The following is a 17329-nucleotide window of genomic DNA, read 5'->3' on the forward strand; positions in this document are numbered from 1 at the left end:
ATCTGGTAATTTATAGCAAGTCCAGGGGTCAAACAAAAAGCTCTTGACAATGTACCTCAGCTGATAGTTATATCATATGATTGTCCTCAACTTTGGAAAGCATTAGAAAAAACATAACCTAAGGTTAAGAAGTAGGATAAGGGTAGCCTGAAGGGTCACTGAGTTGAAGCATGGTTTAGGACTTCTACCACATAATAATAATACCTGCAATAGGTACATGCCTGGTGTTGGCATAATGATGGGAAGGGAGGGGGTACTACCAGCCCTCTAGCATCAATTTCCTATGTCAACATCTAAAGGGTTCCAATTCACAGTAACGACCCAAGGAGCTGTCAGTGTGTCATGTGCCTGGACGTCTCGCAGACTTGACAGTCTGAGGGGAGCAGGCAAAAAGGTACAGAATGGTCAACAGGTAATTGGTCTTCTTTTTATTATGGGTACAATTGGATTTTGGAGTAAGAAAGCCCTGAACCAAGTGTAAACAATTTTACAACACCAAGTTATAGTCCAGCGATTTTATTTTAAATTCACAAGCTTTCGGAGGCTTCCTCCTTCCTCAGGTGAACGGTGTTGGAAACCAAGTGGTCAGACCTGCAGCTCTGCTCTTGGTTACATCCCAGATCCCTGGTGCAAGTCGTGCCAGGGCTGCGATGGAGCCATGTTAAGGACCCTTTTGCATTATCCTCTGGTGCATCTTGGCCGGGGCAGGCATAGCACAAATCCTATATCTGTCTTTTAAACTTTTACCTTTTTTGGAATGCAGTTACGAGATAATAAATCAATAGTTGCAAATAAAATTGGTAACAGGATGACCTCTTCACGTTACTGGTTAAGTCATTGCATCCTCCTCTATTTATGAACAATGTACAGTGTCTTGTATAACATGACAACCTTTTCCACTTAATATTTTGTAAAACTGGAATTTTATTTCTAGCGTTGGATTCCTCCTCTGATCTAGCTCTCATGCAATGACATGGTCTACAGCTAATGGTAGTTGAAAGTTTTTTAGTTGGACTTTTAACAAGCTGCAAAACCACATATTTGTACAGGAATAATTTTAAAATTGCTATCAAAATGATTTCTTGCCAACCGTGTCTAAACTGAGTGTGAAAGATTGGCTGCAGCACGCAGGGAGAACGGTTGTGTGAGGAGAGACTGCGGTTAAAGTTACAATAAAATAAATAAATAGCTCCATTTACTGACACATGCTTTAAGCTCTAGTCCAAAAAAACTGGAGAGCAATTTGTTCTGCTTCAATGGAAAAGATACCAGGTCTCTCAAGATTAACGTGCGGAATGCAAACGGAGGTTTTCAACAGGGCCAACCTGTGTCTTTCTGGGTTGCTATGACCTTTTGTGCACCAAGCTGAGGCCTAGCAGCCTAAAAACAGACTTTTCTGTTCACACAATTTATAACCAAGTATGAGACCACCACAAGGTGCTCTTTAACTCTTCAACAATTGCATTGGCATTTTCGCACCAAAGAGAAACAAAACATTTTGCAATTCAATATTTACTAATATGGCAATAACAATCACATTCTATAGTTCTATATACTTCTTTAACTCAGCTTTATAATTTCAGTATCTCTACACTTGCAATATTGTAAACATAAGAACATAAGAAATAGGAGCAGGAGTAGGCCAATCGGCCCTTCGAGCCTGCTCCGCCATTTAATAAGATCATGGCTGATCTGATCCTAACATTTTAAATTACATCTTAAATACAAATATCATGGAGTTCATGTATACGCTGCCTGAAAGTTTGTCATTTGTGATCAGCCTCACCGCTGAAGAAATTTATCTTAACTCATGATATATCTTTAGGTGTAAATCTTTCTTTTGTTTGTTTCTAATTTTAGTTTTATAACATTTCTTCCATTTTCTCTGCAAAGATGATTCGACCTAGCCTGTGTGATGCTCTTTAGTCTCAAGGGTGGGGTGGTGAGGCCTTTCAACATCTCAGATCGTTCATTGCTGTCATTATTTCAGCTGATCTCGAACCACCACCTTAACTCAGGGTACAGCTGTCAGTTGAAGTATAAACCTTTGCTTGATTAGCTCTGTTACTGGGTAATAGCATTAGGAAACTTGTTTGTTTAATCATTTTCCCTTGATTATATGCCCTTGATTCCTACCTTTCCAGCCTCCGTGTTACCCTCATTCAGATTGGTAAACATGAAAAAGAAACTTTCAGATATGTAGGACAAGATGCAGACTCAAGATTGTGAAGGGCAAGTTCAGCACAGAAGCCAGTATGCTAAAAGCAAAGCATTTTTTCTAAGGCTTAGCTTGGTATTACCTTCTTTAGAATGAGTTTTTGGCTTGGTGGTAGCATTCTCACTTCTTAGTCAGAAGGGTTGGATTCGGGCCCCACTTCAGACAGCCCTGGCGATGCAGGCTGTGAATGCTGGGCTGGCATTCAGGGGGGGTACTTGCATCTCATGGGTGCGGGTGGCTTCCCCCCCCCCCACCCCCCCATTCGTAAAGGGTAGATGAGTCTCTTTAGCCATGGTTGCAGCTGACTTAGGAGAAGGTACTCCAATAATAAGAGCCGTGAGGAAGGCAGCGGGAAACCACCTCAGCTGCTCTTGCACAGCAAGTGGCTCAAGAATCTTGTGTGAAATTTGATTTAGGGCCTGCCCTGGGGCAGAACACAACGGACGGATTGGCTTCTTTAATTATGTCTCGGTCACATAAGGGATTAAAAACTAACTTCACTCATAGAAGAACGTTTCATTGCACTTTGTTGCAAATTTTAGTAGTTATTGTCAGGCAACTGATTGAGGGAGGGGCAAAGCCATTCAATTTAGATACAAACGTACTGTGCAACTTGTTCAAATATGTACAGCCTGGTTGACTCTAAACTGCCCTCTGAACTAGCCTGGAAAGCCACTCAGTGGTGCCAACTAGGGATGGGCATTAAATGCTGGTCTTGCAATGAAGCGCTCACCCCAAGAATGAATTAAAAAATGTTTGATTGGCAGCTCTTTGTGAATTTAACAGACGGTGATTTAAATTCGTTCTGGTTGCTGATTTGAAGGTGGGGTTGAAATTCCATGAGTCCCGCTCCGCCAATGGAAGTTCAGTGGAGCGGACCTCCCAGATGCCCAGGTACAATGACAGAGACCCTATTCCAAATCCTGGGCATGGAGAAATCTGCATGGATAGATGGCCTGCTGGTGCCTGCAAGGGTGCATTAAAGAAAAATGAAGAAAATGGTTGTGAAACTGGAATTTCAAATCTGTGTCCTCTGGTTACTGACCCTTCTACCACTGGAAACAACTTCTCCTTATTTACTCTATCTCAACTTGTCCTGCCACTTCCAAAGATTTGTGTACATACACCCCCAGTTCTCTCTGTTCCTGCGTGCCTCTCCTCATTCTTCCTATCAAAATATATCACTTCATACTTCTCTGCATTAAATGTCATCTGCCATATATCTGCCTATTTCACCAGTCTGTCTATGTCCTCCTGAAATCTGTTACTATCATAGAATCATAGAATGGTTACAGCACAGAAGGAAGCCGTTCAGCCCATCGAGCCGATGCCGGCTGTTTGTAAGAGCAATCCAGTTAGTTCCAATCCCCTGCTCTTTCCCCATAGCCCTGCAAATTTTTTCCATTCAAGTATTTAACCAATTCCTTTTTGAAAGCCATGATTGAATCAGCTTCCACCATCCTTCCAGATCGTAACTAAACGCTGCATAAAAAAGATTTTCCTCATGTTGCCTTTGGTTCTTTTGCCAATCACCTTAAATCTGTGTCCTCTGATTCTCGGCCCTTCCGCCAATGGGAACAGTTTCTCTCTATTTACTTTATTTAAAGCCTTCATGATTTTGAACACCTCTGTCAAATCTCCTCTCAAACTTCTCTACTCTAAGGAGACCAACCCCAGCTTCTCCAGTCTATCCACGTAACAGAAGTCCCTCATCCCTGGAACCATTCAAGTAAATCTTTTCTGCACCCTCTCTAAGGCCTTCACATCCTTCCTAAAGTGTGGTGCCCAGAACTGGACACAATACTCCAGCTGTGGCTGTACCGATGTTTTCTAAATGTTCAACATAACTTCTTTGCTTTTGTACTCCATGCCTCTATTTATAAAGCCCAAGATCCATCCTCCACATTGTTTACTACATTTCCAAGTTCATGTCATCTGCAAATATTGAAATTATACCCTGCATACCAAGTCCAGGTCATTAATATATATCAAAAAGAGCAGTGGTCCTCATACTGCCCCCTGGGGAACACCACTGTATACTTCCCTCCAGTCTGAAAAACAACCGTTCACCACTACTCTCTGCTTTCTGTCCCTTAGCCAATTTTATATCCATGCTGCCACTGTTCCTTTAATCACATGGGCTTTAATTTTGCTAACAAGCCTATTATGTGGTACTTTATCAAATACACATCAACTGCACTACCATCATCAACCCTCTCTGTTATTTCATCAAAGAACTCAATCAAGTTAGTCAAACACGATTTTCCTTTAACAAATCCGTGCTGACTTATATCTAACGCGGTTAAGCAACCCCTGGTCACCCATTTCAAATGATTGTGATTGCGTTGCATATCCTTCATGCCACAATGGGGGGAAATGACATATAGGACAGACAGTCTTTCAAATTCATATTTAAATGAAATGCCCACCTGTTTGAGACAGGCATTCCCACCACTGCTCATCTCACCCACCAAAAAATGTGTCAGTGCACAAAGTGGATTGAGTTTTGGCAGAATAGAACTGCCGCCCATTTTCCAATACCAATGGTCCAATTTACACTGTAATAATGTGATGCCAGGCATCAGAAAATCCAGGTTGATCAGGTCTTAAAAACTTATTCCTGCTTTAACTTCAATAATTACATAAACTTGTCAGATTAGCCCATTGTCCATAGCATTTGGACCCACAATGGCTGAATGGGTAGATCTCTCTGTCTCCAGTACAGTGGTTTTGACAAGAAAATCTAGACCATATACATATATGCACCGGGTGGGTCTCTACAGGAAGTCACAGGAAGCAATACTGAGTCTGGATGAATAAAGAGGTTTGTAAAAAGCAATTCACAGTGTATCTGTCAACAGAGAGAGGGGGGAGATTTTGGTATGACCAAAGGATGAGTAGGATTGTATGATTCCTTCTACCTTGTAATCAGTGACTTGGGTTTCCACTTGAACATTTGGGAAGGAGTACAGTAAGTGGGATGATTTGTCTTAACCTGTCTTCATTTAAATCTATTGCATGTGAATATGTGTGCACTCGATTACAGTGAAATTCCCATTTATCATTATAAAGAGTTCTTTCCCATATGTACCATCTTCCCGAAGAATTTTGCTCTAATTTCTCTTGATAGTTACCAATGATTCTTATGTAAATAGGCAGAGCAGATTGAGGTGAAGCTTAGATTACTATCATCAGAAACTAAAAGTAACTTATTCATTATTTACCACCCATTTTGTTTTTCCACTTAAAATATACATAAGTTGTTGAAATTGAATATGTATGTTGTTCATCTGTTAATGGAAGACCAATATCTAAATATTCCCTGTTAATTCCTGTTTTTTTTTCTTTTAAATGATTCCGAAGAGGTAGGTTTCATAAAGAATACACTTTGACCTTTGACCTGTGAAGGATGTGCTATCTTATTATACATGTTACTTGCTTTTCATCCAAGATTCCTTTCCAGATGGCACGGAATAAGTAATTTACTTAGAGTCTTGTTCACAAACATCATTGTAGGAAACTGGAAAATACTGTTTGCAATATTAGCATATGAACATTTCCTGTGTCATACTTCAGGCTCACCTGGATGTGTATTAACGAATCTCCTGTGACCTCCCACACCACAAAATGTGTCACTGACCATGAACAGATATCTCTGGCATCCAACATCGCCGTGGCACAAATGACAGAAAATATGTCCTTTGAGTACGAGAGCAGATTTTCCTCTTGTTGTGCTTAGGCACAGAGGAGCGCTTGGACAGAGTGAATACCCAACATTTCCAAACTACTTGCAGAGAAATTGTGGGCAATTGTGTATGTGTATTGGTGTCTACTGTTGGTAGATTTGATTGTTAATTGTTTTACAGTTGTCATGGTGACATGCCAGCATCTCTTTCCCTCCCCACCCCAGGTCATGCTCGCACCCTTCTTCTCCCCCATTTCTTTCCAATTCACACTGGACTATATTCAAAACAAAAATTAAAATAAACTTTAAAGGAAAAATCATATTAAGGTATATTTCAACATCGTGGTATGTGAGCTAAAAGCATTACAAATGGTCAATTCAGAAAACCTTGAATTCCAAAGAGCTGCTGACAGTCATTTGAATATTTCCCGCTGATTAACTGAATTTTCTAGGCGAACTGGATGCCAATTATTTGAGGTCACTGAATGTTAGAGTCAAGCTAGATAACCAGCTCCGTATATCGTACCTGAATATAAAACTTGGATCAAAATTGTTTCTAAATGTATTAGGCTTAAAAAGCCATGGGCTGCAATCCCGGCAGTCACTCCAGGATCGCATCTGCCGGTGCCCTCCTAACCGTGATGGACTTTGCAGGATCAGTCGGAAGATACCTCATTTGCATGGGGCTGCAGCACCCGTGCCCACCCACCCCACGCTGCCAGAAACTCTGCCACCTGGCCACCATCAGCCAGGGTGCGCAGGGCAACCCTTCCCCAGAGACGTTATGTAGCCCTGCTTGCGACCCTGTGTAAGGAGACAATCCAAAAAAAAAAGAGCTTACCCGATCTTCGGGGCTTCATGTCTGGATCTACCAATGGGGCACACTACCACCCACTTGGCATGTGAGCCTCCTGTCTTGTGCCAGGTCCCTTATGGGCAAAGGAAGCAGGAACTAGGGAGTCCCCACCCTCTTTAATATGGATGGCCTTGTAACGGGCAGGCATATCCATCTTTGGACCTTTCTTTCAGAGTGACTCCGGTGGATTCCCTCCAGAGTTATAGGGCTCAATATTAACCCCCCCCCCCCTCCACCATGAATGATTGGAGAGGGTCGGCGGGGCAGTTGAAAATGAAAAAATGGCGAACCTGCCCCCAACCCGCCGCCTATGCACCTGTTAACATTTTTAAGGCAGCAGGTTTCATAATGTCTGAGTGTCCGGCCATGGAGAGACAGGACACTTCATTAAAATATTTAAATCGGGCTCCCACAGTGCAATTGAGAGCCTGGTTTTAATTTTACTGTTGCTGAGTGGGCTTCCCAGGGTTCAGGAAACGTGGCAGTGAAAGGGAGGTGGAAAACTGCTGCTGGCTCCACAAGGTAAGTGCCTTTTACAGCACTCCATGTGGGCCAGGAGGAGCAGGAATACTCCCCCCACCCCCTCAAGGAAGCCTTCGGCCTCTCCTCTGCCGATTGGGCCTCTCTCCCCCCGCTGCCGCGATCGCCGACCGCCCCCGCTTCAGCCCTGAAGCCTCTCTCTCTGTGCCACTGATCATGGTCGACCTTCCACCCAATTGCCGGGGACCATCCCAAAGGGATTGGTTCTCTCACCCAGCAGCCAGCCAGGCTGTCAATCTGTCCGGCTGCCGGGCGGGAAAAGGAAGAAACAAATGATAACGAGGTCCTGCCATTAAATTCAGCAGGACCTCCGCATTCCCAGATTCAGGAACTGTCCCTCTGGATTGGAAAATTGCACATGTCACTCAGCTTTTTAAGAAAGGAGAGAGAGGGAAACCAGGGAATTATAGACCAGTTAGCCTAACATCTGTTGTGGGGAAAATGCTGGAGTCTATAATTAAGGATAGGGTGACTGAACACCTCGAGAATTTTCAGTTAATCAGAGAGTGCCAGCATGATTTAAAAAAGGTAGGTCGTGCCTGACAAACCTGATTGAATTTTTTGAAGAGGTGACTAAAGTAGTGGACAGGGGAATGTCAATGGATGTTATTTATATGGACTTCCAGAAGGCATTTGATAAGGTCCCACATAAGAAACTGTTAGCTAAGATAGAAGCCCATGGAATCGAGGGAAAAGTACGGACTTGGTTAGGAAGTTGGCTGAGCGAAAGGCTATAGAGAATAGGGATAATGGGTAGGTACACACATTGGCAGGATGTGACTAGTGGAGTCCCGCAGGGATCTGTCTTGGGGCCTCAATTATACACAATATTTATTAACGACTTAGATGAAGGCATAGAATGTCTCATACCTAAGTTTGCTGATGACACAAAGATTGGTGGCATTGTAAGTAGTGTGGATGAAAACATAAAATTACAAAGCGATATTGATAGATTAGGTGAATGGGCAAAACTGTGGCAAATGGAATTCAGTGTGGACAAATGTGAGGTCATCCACTTTGGATCAAAAAAGGATAGAACAGGGTACTTTCTAAATGGTAAAAAGTTAAAAACAGTGGATGTCCAAAGGGACTTAGGAGTTCAGGTACATAGATCATTGACGTGTCATGAACAGGTGCAGAAAATAATCAATAAGGCTAATGGAATGTTGGCCTTTATATCTAGAGGACTAGAGTACAAGCGGGCAGAAGTTATGCTGCAGGTATACAAAACCCTGGTTAGACCACACCTGGAGAACTGTGAGCAGTTCTGGGCACCGCACCTTCAGAAGGACATATTGGCCTTGGAGGGAGTGCAGCGTAGGTTTACTAGAATGATACCTGGACTTCAAGGGTTAAGTTACGAGGAGAGATTACACAAATTGGGGTTGTATTCTCTGGAGTTTCGAAGGTTAAGGGGTGATCTGATCGAAGTTTACAAGATATTAAGGGGAACGGATAGGGTGGATAGAGAGAAACTATTTCCGCTGGTTGGGGATTCTTGGAGTAGTCTAAAAATTAGAGCCAGACCTTTCAGGAGCGAGATTAGAAAACATTTCTACACACAAAGGGTGGTAGAAGTTTGGAACTCTCTTCCGTAAACGGCAATTGATACTAGCTCAATTGCTAAATTTAAATCTGAGATAGATAGCTTTTTGGCAATCAAAGGTATTAAGGGATATGGGCCAAAGGCAGGTATATGGAGCTCGATCACGGATCAGCCAGGCACGAGGGGCTGAATGGCCTACTTCTGTTCCTATGTTCCTATGTTCCCGGCCTTGCCGGGTAACAGCCATTTCCAGCCTCCCCTGGACCCTCCCCACCTCCCCGTAAATATCGGGGCCATAGTGAATGTCCAGTAGAACTTCTAAGGAAACCATTCTCCATTATTTCTATTTCCCACCATAATTTTGATTATATCAATAAAATAATAACAGTCCTAATTTAAATTTATAGGTCTGTATGGACAGTCTAACATTACAGTCCTGATTTTGTGAGGCTGTGCTGACAGTACCGAACCTTTTCTAGGACAAATGTCAGTCGGAAAATTGTGCTGCGCACAGCATTTTGCAGCAAAGAAACTGGCCAGCTTTCAGAACAGTCTCATTACCGGCTCAACAATTAAGTTAGTTGGTCCCGCACCATATTGCCTGTGGCTGGCTCTGCTTCTAGAACTCACCTTGCCTATTCAAAATGGACACCTGTCTAATGCCTGGCCTGCATGATTTCAGGGTGGGGGATCAGAAAGAGACAGTGTTACAGATATGCACAAACCTCACTGATCTCACCAGAATCCTTAGTCCGTACTGAATTTCACAACCACAGATGAGGCTCGGGCCACAATATGCACTTCACTCATACCAAGTGGACGCTCCTGGAATCCTGGGACCTGGTTTCTCAAAGAGAGATTATTGGATTATTGTTTGAGTTACTGTTAAAAATGTTTTTTTTAACTTTAATTAAATTTAGCTGCATTTTGACCCATTCATTAGGTGTTTTTTTTCTGGGTAGCCTGTTAATTAGATTCATAGAAAGGTTACAGCATGGAAGGAAGCCATTCGGCCCATCGAGTCCATGCTGGCTCCATACAAGAGCAATCCAGCTAGTCCCATGCCCCTGCCCTATCACCGTAGCCTCGGGCAGTGCATTCCAGATCCTAACCACTCGCTGTGTAAAAAAGTTTCTTCCTCATGTCACCTTTGGTTCTTTGGCCAATCACCTTAAATCTATGTCCTCTGGTCCTTGACCCTTCTGCCAATGGGAACAGTTTCTCTCTATTTACTCTGTCCAGTCCTTTTATGATTTGAATACCTCTATCAAATCTCCTCTCAGCCTTCTCTGTTCCAAGAACAATCCCAGCTTCTCCAGCCTATCCACGTAACTAAAGTCCCTCATCCCTGGAATCATCCTAGTAAATCTTTTCTGCACCCTCTCTAGGGGCCTTCACATCTTTCCTAAAATGCGATGCCCAGAACTGGACGCAATACTTCAGCCACGGCCAAACCAGTGTTTTATAAAGGTTCATCATGACTTCCTTGCTTTTGTACTTTATGCCTCTATTTATAAAGCCCAGGATCCCATATGCTTTTTTAAACCGCTTTCTCAACCTGCTCTGCCACCTTCAACAATTTGTGTACATATACCCTAAGATCTCCCTGTTCCTGTACATCTTTTAGAATTGTGCCCTTTAGTTTATATTACCTCTCCTCATTCTTCCTACCGAAATGTATCACCTTGCAATTTTCTGCGTTAAATTTCATCTGCCACATGTCCGCCCATGTCACCAGCCTGTCTATATGCTCTTGAAGTCTATCACTATCCTCCTCACTGTTCACTACTCTTCCAAGTTTTGTGTCACCTGCAGATTTGGAAATTGTTCCCTCTGCACCCAAGTCCAAGTCATTAATATATATAAAAAAAAGCAGTGGTCCCAGTACCGACCCCTGGGGAACACCACTGTACACCTCACTCCAGTCCGAAAAACTGGATTTAGCAATTTAGTTTAGCAAATTAACAACTTAATTTATCAAATTAAGCAATTTTTTGTTTTTTTTCTGCATTCTTATATTATTCTTCGTTGTTGCCAGTTAAATAGATCCAAATATAATGAGGATTGGCATTCCTTTGGAGATTTCCACAACGCTGCACAATTTACATGAGGAAGTAAAATTTAAGAGGGGACAATAGGTACAGGAACAACAACAACACCTCAGGCATTTTGTCTGTACCCATCAATACCCCGGACTTGCATTTATAGGACTCTGCACATATACCTGGACAGGTACATGTGCAGAGTGCGCTTGAAGCACTGGGGGAGAAATTGGGCCATGTAGCGCCCATTTTGTAGGCGCTACGGTGATACCTAAGTCCCGAAAATGGCATCCAAGATGTGTGCGCACACTTCAGACGTGACGTGCAGGACGCCATCTTGGTCAAGGGGTTTGTGCACGTGCACCTAATGACCATCAACAGCATGTAGGGTAGGGAGATTATGACATGAATCAGTGTGCAACGTTGATTTGAAGCAGCTGGCAACATTTTGGAATCCCCCGCTATAACCAACGCACTGTTCTAACCTCGCACAGCTGAACAGGACTTAAACAGCATGAAGAACCCCCCCACCCCCCACACCAGCGCTATTTATGCAGGAGTTACAGGTTAGTTGCTGGATTATTTATTCTGGCTGCTGGTGCAATTGTACGTATTTTTGGAAGTTTCCTATACTTCGCAATGTTGCAATAATCTGTAGAGAGTGGTCTGGCTGGTCTTGCAGTACTGTTTGTGGCATTTCAAATAGTGTGGTGAAAAAAGTTGCTTCCAGACATGGATGGCCTGCTAAGGCTTCCTCTGGGAATTGAACATGACTGGGAGAATGAAGAGAAGCCACGCAGAGCAGGACAAGCTGCTAGAAGAGGGAGGAGGGGGAGGGGGATGAGGGAACTCAGCAGGAGGCCATATCCAAGGAGTGTCTTCAGGGACCAATTCTCTTACCTTAACTTCAGCGATGACCAGTGCATCAGACGGCTGCGGTTCACTAAAGAGGACATGACTGAGATTTGTCAACTGCTGCAGCCACAACTGCAGCTTCAGAGCAGGGCAAGGACAGCATTGCCTGTGGCTCTCAAGGTAACCGTGGGTCTTAATTTTTACGGCTCTAGCTCCTTTCAGGCTGCTGCTGGAGATATAAGCAACATCTCACAGTTTGCAGTGCACTGCTGTATAAAGGAGGTCACTGAGGCTCTGTACGCACTCAGAAACAGATTCATCTCGTTCCCTCTTGCCAGAGACAAAGAGCAGGAGTGAGCATGAGGGTTTGCTCACATTGCAGGCTTCCCCATGGTGCAGGGTGCCATTGACTGCACAAGTATTGCCATGTGTGCTTCACATCTGAACTCGGCCATAATTATGAACAGAAAGGGATTCCACTCCCTCAATGTGCAGCTGGTGTGTGACCACACGCAGCGCATTATGCAGGTCAATGCCCGCTATCCTGGCAGCAGTCATGACTCCTACATTCTGCGGCAGTCCTCTGTGCCACCTATATTTCAACCAGCAGGGCAAGTCAAAGGCTGGCTACTGGGAGACCAGGATTATCCCCTCATGAAATGGCTCATGACTCCGGTCAGGAACCCCCGCACACGTGCACAGCAGACCTACAACGAGAGCCATGCTGCCACGCGGAACATCGTAGATCACACCATAGGCGTCCTCAAGCAAAGCTTCTGCTGCCTGAAACGCTCTGGAGGAGACCTGTAGTATTCAGCTGAGAGAGTATCAAGGTTTGTCATTGTATGCTGCATGCTGCACAACCTCGCCATTATGAGGAAATAGCCCTTGCTACTGTTTATCAGGCGAGAACTTGAGGCAGAGGAAGAGAAGGAAGAGACAGAGGAGGAGGAGGAAGTGCAGCAGGAAGCGAACGAAGAGGCAGGGAGGTAGACAGGCCATGTCTGCCAGGGCTCTGCGTGATCAGATGATTAATGAGCGATACCAGTAACCTCAACGACACCTCCCCATTCACCAACAGTCCCACACTCCTTACCTTTCCTCTCTCACGTAACCATCAAATTGTCCTCTTTTTGATTACACATTGCTTCCTCCCTCAATTCATCGCAGAAATTAAAACCACCACCAAATGCAAATTCAAATCCAAATTTACAAATTAACACATGAAATTATGCAAACAAAATGAGACTATTCACCCTTGTGCATTCCCTTAGTGCCTGTTGTTCACGTGCCTTTACCTTTCCTAGTGCTCCTACAAGGTGCTTCCCTAGTGGCTGGAGCACAGGTGGTGGAAGGCTGCTGACCTTCAATTGAGGAGACCGCAGATGGTCTTGGAGGACGACCTCGAGCAGCTCTGGGCCTAGAGGGCCTGGCTTCAGACTGCACCATCTCGGCTTGGGCTGCAGCAGTCTGCGCTGGCTGGCTGACAGGCAACAGCAAGGGCACTGGTGGAGTGGCAGGGGTGGGAACAGGAATGCTGTCATTCTGAAAGTGGACAGCAGGTTCATCTTCCATGGAGCCACTGCCACTCTCCCGGGGCGGTGCCTCAGCACTCCTGATCTGTTGGAGAACAGATTGCTGGACTGCTGTGACGCCCTGGAAGTCCCTTTCAACAGTGGAACCAGAGCCACGATAGCAGCAGTCTGAGCCTGTACGGTAGCAGTCTGAGCTTCAAATGCAGCAGTCAGACCTTTGATGGCAGATGTTTGTGCTGCAATGGAAGCTGTGACATCGGTCATCAGACACTGTATCATGGGTGGGTTCCACAGGTGTGCTGATGGAGGTGACCACCCGCTCCATGTGGGAAAGGATGGGCTCCAAGCTCTGCGCAAAGCCCTGTGCCAAGTTGGAGCTGGACTCCTCTATGCTCCTTGACATTGTGCGCAGGCTTTCTGGCAGGCTTTCCAGTGCCCCAAGCATATGGTGGTGGTGTACGCCCATCAGCCTTCTTCTGTAGCCTGGCCCATCGAAGTCATCATTTGACTCCTCTGCTGCAGAATTGTGTGTGACATCGCCCTCCGGTGAGCTGGCACCTGTGGTATCCGTTCCCCCCGTCACGGCTCCTGCGCACTTGTGCCCGGTGTCTCACCATGTGTAGATCCCTCCTCTATCCAAGCCTCTAAAGTACGTGCAGTGTCAGTCTCTGAGCTGGTGGATGCGAGTGTAAGATCGAGTGACGGTGTGTCTGCATCATCACTGTCGTCTTCCTCTGCCTCCTCTGACTGGGCAGGTTCCAGTTCTTGGGTTTCTAAAATGACAAAGGAACACGATTAAGTTGTGGTGAGTGGAGAGGAGAAAGTAAGACGTGTGTGCTTACACCATCTGCAATACATGGGTCAGAAAAGATTGTGGGATGTGGGAGAAGTGGGAAGCGAGAAGGAGGATTAGGTATGCAGAGACCCTCATCATCGATCCCTCCAGCACCGCCAGTGGCCACGGCCTCCGCGATGGCCCTTCCAATGATGGACAGCACTGTCTCCTCCATGGGGGTGAGGACGTGTAGGTGCACCTGTCTTCCTACAGGTCTTTCCTGCTGCCTGTTGTTATGCACCACCTTCTCCTGCAAGGAAGAGGGAAGTGTGTCAGTGAATGTCCTGAAAGATGTTTGGGTGATGTGGCAGTCATGGTTGAATAGCTGCCAGTGTGTGTGACCTGTGAGTTGTGGGTGTACAACTTGCAACAGTGGTGATGTGTGAGGGTGAGATGAAGCATCTGATTTGAAGGGTTGAGTCCTGATTGAAATAATTCGTTGATAGGCGGGTGATGGGGGGTGTAGTGCGTGGAGCAGTGGATGAGGCTAGTGGTGCAGTTGGTAGGAGACGCCACTTGAAAGTTGAACTCACTCACCTTGACCGCTCGTGTCAAATCATTAAACTTCTTCCTGCACTGCATCCATGTTCTTGGCGCTATGCTCCTGGCATTGACCTCGTCCGCTACTTTCTCCCACTGCCTCTTGACCATATGTCTGGAGGAACTCCTGCCCCCCTGTGGATACAGGATGCTCCTCCTTCTGTTCACCTCTTCCACCAAGGCCTCTTGTGCACCGTGCGAGAACTTTGGTGCATGCTCTCTCGCAGGCGCAGCCATTCTTCACTATATTCCTGCACAGGTTAACTTCCCAATGGACTTCCAATACTTCCTGCAGCCACAGTACACCTCCCCTTTAAGAAGTGCAGGCTACCTTTAAGTAGTGCTGGCCACTCCCAATATCGGGGCCTCCTGCTGGTGCGTGCAGTCAATCAAAAGCGCAGGTAGCACTGGCTGCACGCAGCAATCACTGCTGTCATGAGGCAGCACGAATATTACATACTGCCTGCATCTCAAAGACCACGTGCAGGTTAATCATGCACCGGAATCCTAGCACCTGTTTTCAGTGGTTAACCAATATAACCTCCGATGTGTCTTCATTGCCTCTGCTTCAAAGTGAGGATATCAAAGAGTTATCCTATCTGCTGCAGGATGACCTGCAGACAACTTCTGGAACAGGGATAGCTCTTCCCTGAAGGAACACAAAGCTTCCAAACCATCCTAGGGCCACCTGCCACACGGGGAAGTCTACAATGCATGCATGTATCAAGCAAGTGCCAAGCGCTATCCTTCCAAGGGGCCACATCTTCATCACTTTCTTTAGCTGCTTGTTTTTAAAGGGGAGTGCCTTTTTGTTCAGTTGAAAAATCACTTTCATGGGAATATTTTACCTTCAATGGAGGCAAGCAGAAATGTGGGGGAAACTCTCCTTTTTGATGACTTCATCTTGGAAGCCATCAGTTGGATAGAGTGTCGAGCTTTTACTGAGTAGCAAGGTTCCTTGGGTGCAGGATGTTGTAGATAGCACCCAGAATGTTGCTTTCATATCAACCCTCTCAAGCACCTAATCTAGAATCTAGAATCTAGTGTCGTGTTGAAGGAGTGCTGTATTGTCAAAGATACCATCTTTCAGATGAAATGTTAAACTAAGACCATGTCTGCCTGTTCAGATGATCATAAAAGATCTGACGATACTATTTGAATAAGAGCGGGGAATTCTTATGGTCCCAACTTTTTTCCCTCAACCAACATAGTCAGGAACAAATTATCTGGTCATTCTTTCATTTACTGTTTGTAGGTCACTACTGTGTGCAAATTGGCTGCTACATTTACCTACAGAATAACAGTGACTCAGTTCAAAAAGTAACCTTTGTCTATGAAGTGCTTTGGGATGTGCTGAAAACAGGATAAAGTGCGATATAAATGCATGTTCTTCTTTTCTTTCATTCCCTAATGAACAAAATATTTTGCACTCAAATAATGCTACAGATGCGAGAGACACCATTCTCTTTCTTGGCAACCTCCATCCAAGCAACTCGTACCTCTGCTTTGACAGGAGGTGGCCTTCCCCTTCAAACAGGCTGACCCTCCTTTGTAGCACCTCCTGCAGCAGGGCTTCCAAGATGAAGTCATCAAAAAGGAGAGTTTCCCCCACATTTCTGCTTGCCTCCATTGGAGGTAAAATATTCCCATGAAAGTGATTTTTCAACTGAACAAAAAGGCACTCCCCTTTAAAAACAAGCAGCTAATCAGACAATTGCACTGCTGACCGTACTGTCTGCTCCTGATTCCCATATCCAGGGAGCCTATTAAAATGAAGAAGACAGGCTAGCCTTGCAAAATACAGCTAAGCCGGCCCTTCCTGCTACCAGCACAGGCAAGCCCTCACCATGGGTGGGTGCAGCTTTGGTTTTGCTACCTTCACAAAATCGGTGCTAGTATTTAGGCAAACTATGATGGAATATTTCTTTAATTTGTTTTTGGGATGTGGGCAACACTGGCAGGGCAGCATTTTGTACCTGTCCCTAGTTATCCTGAGGATGTTAAAGGGGCAATTTTAACTTCCTGAGCCTGGTGGAAACGGGCCACTAGCGGAGTTAAAATCACAGCGATTATCTGAACTGCCTCATTCCTGCTTGCTTCCCGCCCGGCATCATATTTCCGCTGGAATTTTCGTGGATGGTAAAGGTGCCTCAATCAGTCAGGAGCCTCGTGAATCCATGCAATACAATATTAATGGACTACTGGGGACCGCAGACACTCCACTCAGTAAAATCTAGTGGGCAGCAGGAAGAGGCCCAAAAAAATAAGTGTTAAAATTATTTTTGTGCGGTCAGCAGCAGCAAGAGTGCTGCCCTGGGCTCCACACGAATAATGTGGGCTGCTGCCGGTCCGGGCTCCCTCCCCCTCTGCCCTTGCCGGCCCTGGGCCGCCCAAAATTGCCTGTTCGGGATGTGCAGCTCAACGGATGTATGACAATGAGGCCTGGCCCTCAAAATGGACCGGGGTCTCCAGCCGCGTGTATCGGGTGCCAGCCGTCTGGAAATCAAAATCCCCCCTTAAGGATCAACCGCATATCATGGGACTAGAATCTGGAGGCTTTCAATGTCATTTTCCTAATATCAGTCCACAAATTATCTGATTCATTCAATTCAATTTCATGACTTGCCAAGACGGAATTTGAACTCATAGGCGGGGAAATTTGATTTGCGGACGGAAC

This window comes from Heptranchias perlo, chromosome 1 (assembly GCF_035084215.1).
Source record: "Heptranchias perlo isolate sHepPer1 chromosome 1, sHepPer1.hap1, whole genome shotgun sequence".
Taxonomy (NCBI): domain Eukaryota; kingdom Metazoa; phylum Chordata; class Chondrichthyes; order Hexanchiformes; family Hexanchidae; genus Heptranchias; species Heptranchias perlo.